Here is a 6,000-nt window from a genome sequence, read left to right on the forward strand (position 1 = left end):
GATTTCTTTAAATGACCAATTGATTTACAATCACATATGCATTATCATTCTTTGGCCACATTCAGGTCCAGGCACGTTTTCACATGGACCAAGAGTTTTGACTCAGCCATGAAAATTATTCTTTAGCAAAATTCACTAAAAATTATCCACTAAGAAAAGGAGTCAAATATATATGCTTTGTTTTCTCTCGTTTCCATTATTTGCCATAATTATTTCCTCTTATACTTTTGTCCTTGAATATTGTCTTAAAATGTTTTCACTCATTGTATATACATGTGTGAAAACAGTCAGAAGTGTTTTCAGACCATGGATTGTTATTGATGTTGTATCTGTGGTTAAATTAATCCTCATCTTACTTCAGCCTCACCTGAATAGAGATAACTAAGTCATTTCAGAGGCTGTGAAGTATCAGATGATATGTGGCTTTCTTCTGTCTCTGCCCATAGTTATCTATTGAGGTTCACCATTTAATAAATATTTATTGAGCATCTGTTTTGTAAAAGACACTGTATTAACCATGTGTCCTCAGAGTCCTAAAATGAAGAGTCTGTCTAACTGAGCTGGGAAGCCCTTCTGGCACTGAAAATTTGGGTTTATAATATTGGCTATATCATACACAGCTTTCTTGAATGGATGATCGTGAGATCTAAAAACATGGCAAGTATCTGTGTCCATAAATGAAATGCAAAACCATTCGACTCTTCAGTGCTTATGAATGTGGAATTCTCTGTGTAAGTGGTATTTCTATCTTATTGGAAGCCCATTTAAAGAAGATTACCATGAAAATCAGTTTTCGATACTATTAGAGTACGCAAAGGCTGGCGTTCACGTGTGTTCACTTCGTGAATGAGACGTACCAGTTCTAAATAATAAATTAAGTTCTGGTGCTTGAGTTACTATGTTTCTTATAAATCATTTGTTGTTTGTTGTTGTTGTTTTCTGGTAGAATAAAGTTAAAGATTCAAAATGAGATAGGTGATAAAAATTACTTTTAAAAAATTTTTATCAAAAATTTGAAAGGGAAATTACATAATAGAAGTAAACCAGCATGTGGCCACCATATATCCCAGTCATACTGTTGTTTTTTTTTTTTTTTAAATAAAGGGAACTCCTTTTTCATTGGTAGAGTTGATGAAGCTTTTAATTAGTTTTTTTCTAGAGGTGTTTCAACCAAACCTCTAGCAATTCCCAGTATTACATCTCAGTCTTTTTCTATCCAAATGTCTCTTGCTACTTTTCTTAATGGAATTGATACCTACTTATTGCAAAGTAAAACCTAAAATGGCTCAAAAGTCCTCTAAATAATAAAAATGTCCAAGTATAAACTAATTAAGATTTAATTTTAAGTAGCAATTTATATGACAAAATTGCAACTCAGTGAGAGAGTTTGGATAGTCTCTTGGCAATCAAAATCATTCTGGACCAGTAGTTCTGCTGGGGTGGCCATGGAACCATCATTCCACCGCTGCATTGAGGACATGTTCTGGTATGAACAAAAAAGTTCTATTCCCAAAGAATAAAGGAAGGTTACTTTTCACTAGTGGCGGTTGAAATAAATGAGTTAATATTTTAATTAATAAAAATTTACTTGAAATAGTTGGAAAATTAATAAACTACTTCACAATTTGTTAGGTACTATTGTCTGTATAATTACCACATAGATTTTTAATAAGTCTCCTGATATAAAAGTGGCAGTGGTGAGAAGAAAAACTACATTTACAATTCCATTCCTTAAGCTATACAACTCCATCTCTGTCTGTCTGTCTGCCTCTCCCCTTTCCCTTGGCTTCACTCCCCATCTCTGTCTGTCTCTGGCAGGTCTGTCTCTCTTTCTCCCAACACTCATCCTAACCCCACTCCTAGATTTGAGACACAGAGGCACAAACTCAGTCGCTGATAAAGTGAGTTTTTTTTCAATAACTATTCTCTTGAATTCAAATTCAGGGGCTGCCAATGTCAATATAGTATTTTCAACGTTTTTTTGTTGTAACCTGTGTAAATAATATGCAATTTACAGGATTTGGGGTTGTAGAGTTGCAACTGGAAGATTGGATTCCCCAGATCTCAGGACTACAGTATTCTAGATACATTTTTTACATTCACCTAGCTTCATATTAACTGATGATCATTTATTCAGTAAGATAAGGTTTTTACCGTAATAGTTCTGGAAAAAACTCTTGTTGCCCATTTAATATTTTCATAGATAATTGTATGTGTATAATATTATTATCAGTCTGACATAAAAATTTTTATATAATTACATTGTTCAGTTTAGTCTTTCTGCTATCACTCTTCTCTGTGCTAACAAGTAACTAATGTCTGGATGTTGACTTCTTGTTGAATTGAAGTTGGGTTAAAGAATAGCTATGCACACCTGATGTGTAAGATTAAATATGAGATTAAATAAGAAATCTTGGGTAAGTCTGACTTCTCTGTATAGCTTTTTGCCCTTAAGAATTGTATATATAATGTAGTTTATAGGTAATTAAATGATCCCCCTTTTCTAAGAGCCAAGCTTTCCTCTCAGCTTTCTACCGAGTTTCTGTAAATGTTTTAGTAGAGAATTTAATGCTTGTACAGTCAATTGCAATTTTAAAAATATATATTATATATGTATATGGAAAAACTTTAAAGATGCTTTTAATTTATTTAATGATTGTTGCCTTCCTATAATGGTAATGATTTTCATCCTTAGGTGGTGAGGAAAAAGCTCTTTTAGAATAGTTATTACATAAAAAATGAATTTTGGTTCATTAGTCAAACCCACTAAAGGGGCACATCGCAGTGAAACTGTGAAGGACACTTCACTACTAATGTATAAGCTTTGCTGAATTTGTATCCTTTCCCTCCAGTGATGGTGAGCTTTTCGTTATATAGTATGAAAATAAAAAAAAAACCCTGCTTAATTGAACATTCCCCCAGAGTTGAACATTTTTAAACTCAAATGGTTTTGTGAATGGAGCATCATAATCTACTGTTAACATAACATGATTAACACTGTGGAAAAATCTCAAAATGCACTCATAAGGGGAAAATTCTTATGTCTTCCAAACTTGAGAAACTCAACTTGAATTATTCCATACTCCTCTTTTATTCCTTTTTGTTGTTGTTGTTATTTCTTGTTTAACCACAAACTCCACATTTCCTACTTTGAGAATTTTTTTTTCTGGATGCTTGACTCACTTTTTAAAATATAACTTTATGTCATCAGTCATTATTACCATTTTAGAATGATAAGCATCTAAATTTAATTAATCCAATCATTGAGATGTATTTGACCTTTTTTTTTTAAGCCTATGGCTTTCACTTTAAAAAAAAAAAAATGACCTGAGGTAAAAAAATAAATTATGCTTTCATATTATTTTCACTCATTTAATCTATTTCTGTTAGATTTTTCAATACTGTAATGTTTAAATAAAAATCATAGCATTTTGTAACTACAAGGCACTGAAGAGATCATTTTGATCATGTTATTTATCCCTTCTGTGCCCCATTTATCTTACCTGTGAAATGAGACAACTTCCTTCCAATAAGATTTGTTACAAGGTTTAATGAAATAATACATGTAAATTACTTCACCAAGTTCCTGAAACAGAGTAATGACTTCATTACCATCAATTGTTGTTATTGTCCAATCTAGTTTTCTTATTTTCCAAGAGGAAATGTAGACATGCTGTGGTTCATTCCTATTTAGATGTCCACTCACCATGCCCTCCTCTACAACGGGCTCTAACAGGGGTGGGTTCCTTCAAACAAAGATGAGTGTAAGATGGAATGTAGACAACATTGGTAAAGCTGGGAGGTTGTTCAGCAGCAAAGCTGACACAGAGAGCTGTAACTATTTTCTATGAGGCATGTGGAAAACATTTTAAAGCACAGTGTTCAGAGAGAGAAGAATGAATCAGACACCAATAGAGCATCGAGCCTTAGCGAGTAAGGAGAGATGTCTTGATTCCTGATGATATTCCAGTTTCTGTTCCTGTCTTTTGTAAGAGAATGAAGAGCAGTGAGCAGAGGAAGAAACAGGATGTGGCTTCTACTAATTTTCCCTCTTAGCAAACTGGGTAGAAGTTGAGCCCATTTATGGAAAGGTAAGGAATGGGGTAAAACGACACTCCTAATATAACTTGTGAACTTGTGATATGAACTATCATTTTCTTAATTAAAACAAACATTTACTATGAATCTAAAAGAAGCAAACACAATATACTGTAATCATCTCAGGTAGCTGTTGGAATTTGTTTTGGGATTTTCTTGTTTTTTTAATTTAATTTACAAGTATTATTTTATTGCATTAATATCATTACTATTTATCTCCCCTACCCTCTTCCACCTCCCTCCCTCCCTCTGAATCACCACTGTTGTCCAAGTGTGTGAGTTCTTTTTCTTTTTTGCTTGATCTCTCCAACCCCCCACCCCAGAGCTGTCAGCCAGCTCTCTGTGAGTCTGTCACTGGTTTGCTTGTTAGTTCAATTTGTTCATTAGATTCCACATATGAGTGAAATCATATGGTACTTGGAATTTGATTTTGTAAGAATTTCCCTGCCCTGTTTTCTTTACCTATTTTCTCCAGACCCATGAGAGGAAGAGGAAAGAAAATTCACCTTTGATTTCCCTTAAGTCCAAAGCCATAGTTATCTGGGTATTTGAGCTGCAGCCTATAGAGAGAGAAAAATCTATTCTGTAGACAGTTGGAGACTGCTGATTAACAAGATTAGGATATGGAGCATACTCCTCCCACCACCCTTAATGTTGTCAATTTGAGTTTTCGACAACTTGGTTTTCATTTTGTCCTCATTTCCTTCTGGGGCACTGAAATACTGCTCTGAGGGCAATAAGAAATCCAGCTCTAGAAAAAGTTAAACCAGAGAGTAACAGGTGTTTTCTTCTACATTCCCTTCATCTAGCCCCATACCCAAACTCCTCTTTTCTCTCTCTATTTCTCAACAAGCTGGATAGAAGTTGAGCCCATTTATGGAAAGATAAGGAATGGGATAAAATGACTCCCCTAACAACTTGTGATATGAACGGTCTCCTATCACTTTTTAAATTATAATGAGCATTTACTGTGAATCTAAAAGAAGCAAACACAATATACAGTAATCATTTCAGGTAGCTATTAGAATTTGTTTTTATTACATACACACACCTTTCTCTCATTTTACACACACACACACACACACACATGCACACAGATGTTGGCTCCCCTGCCATGTCCCTAGAACAGGGAGAGAGGTATGGTTATATTCCAACTCCTTGACTCAAAATATTAGCCAACTGCATTTTCAGACTCAATACACAGGCAAATTGCCATCGGGTTACAGTCAAAACCAGCCCCTACCTCATGGGGGCTCAGGCCAGATGTGAATGCAGCAGTCCAGAGGTGAGGCAATTATGTGTAAGAGCCATGGGACAGAGCTATTCCCAAAGTGGACTTATTTAAGAGAAACATTTTGGTGTTTATAGGACTTCAGCCCTGCTTTCTGGAGATTTTCCATAACTATAAACACTGATATACATACACATGGACATACATGGACTTTTAAAATTGGGTCCAGCATATGCAATTTCATTAAGTCATCTTATTTGTTAGAAATGGGAGAAATTAATGACTCAATCTCAAAATGTTGGCAGTTGAAACAGTCACATAGACAAATGCTGTATGGAAGCTGGAGTCCACACTCTGGCGTCAATAACGTGGATTGGGAAAGTTGGGGCTGTTCGTAATGTTTGTGTGATTTTATAATGCAGAGGTAGATGGCCGGCCTGGCTGGGGGGTGTGCATCAATAAATAACTGAGTAGTTTGGAGCTGTGCTCTCTGCTTCCTTTGATCTGAAACTCACTTTGTACCACTTCCAAGGGTTCACAACACATTACAAAGAGAAGTTTCAGGTTTGATGGGTTGGGCTGAGAACATTTTGAAATTCCAGTTAGTTGCCTCTTAGGTCATCAGTATTCTCATTTCCTCTAGCAGAGTGTTATAGGAGAGGTTTTACAAT

This window comes from Pteronotus mesoamericanus, unplaced genomic scaffold (assembly GCF_021234165.1).
Source record: "Pteronotus mesoamericanus isolate MK-2021 breed Mesoamerican mustached bat unplaced genomic scaffold, CSHL_Meso_final contig_130, whole genome shotgun sequence".
Classification (NCBI taxonomy): Eukaryota; Metazoa; Chordata; class Mammalia; order Chiroptera; family Mormoopidae; genus Pteronotus; species Pteronotus mesoamericanus.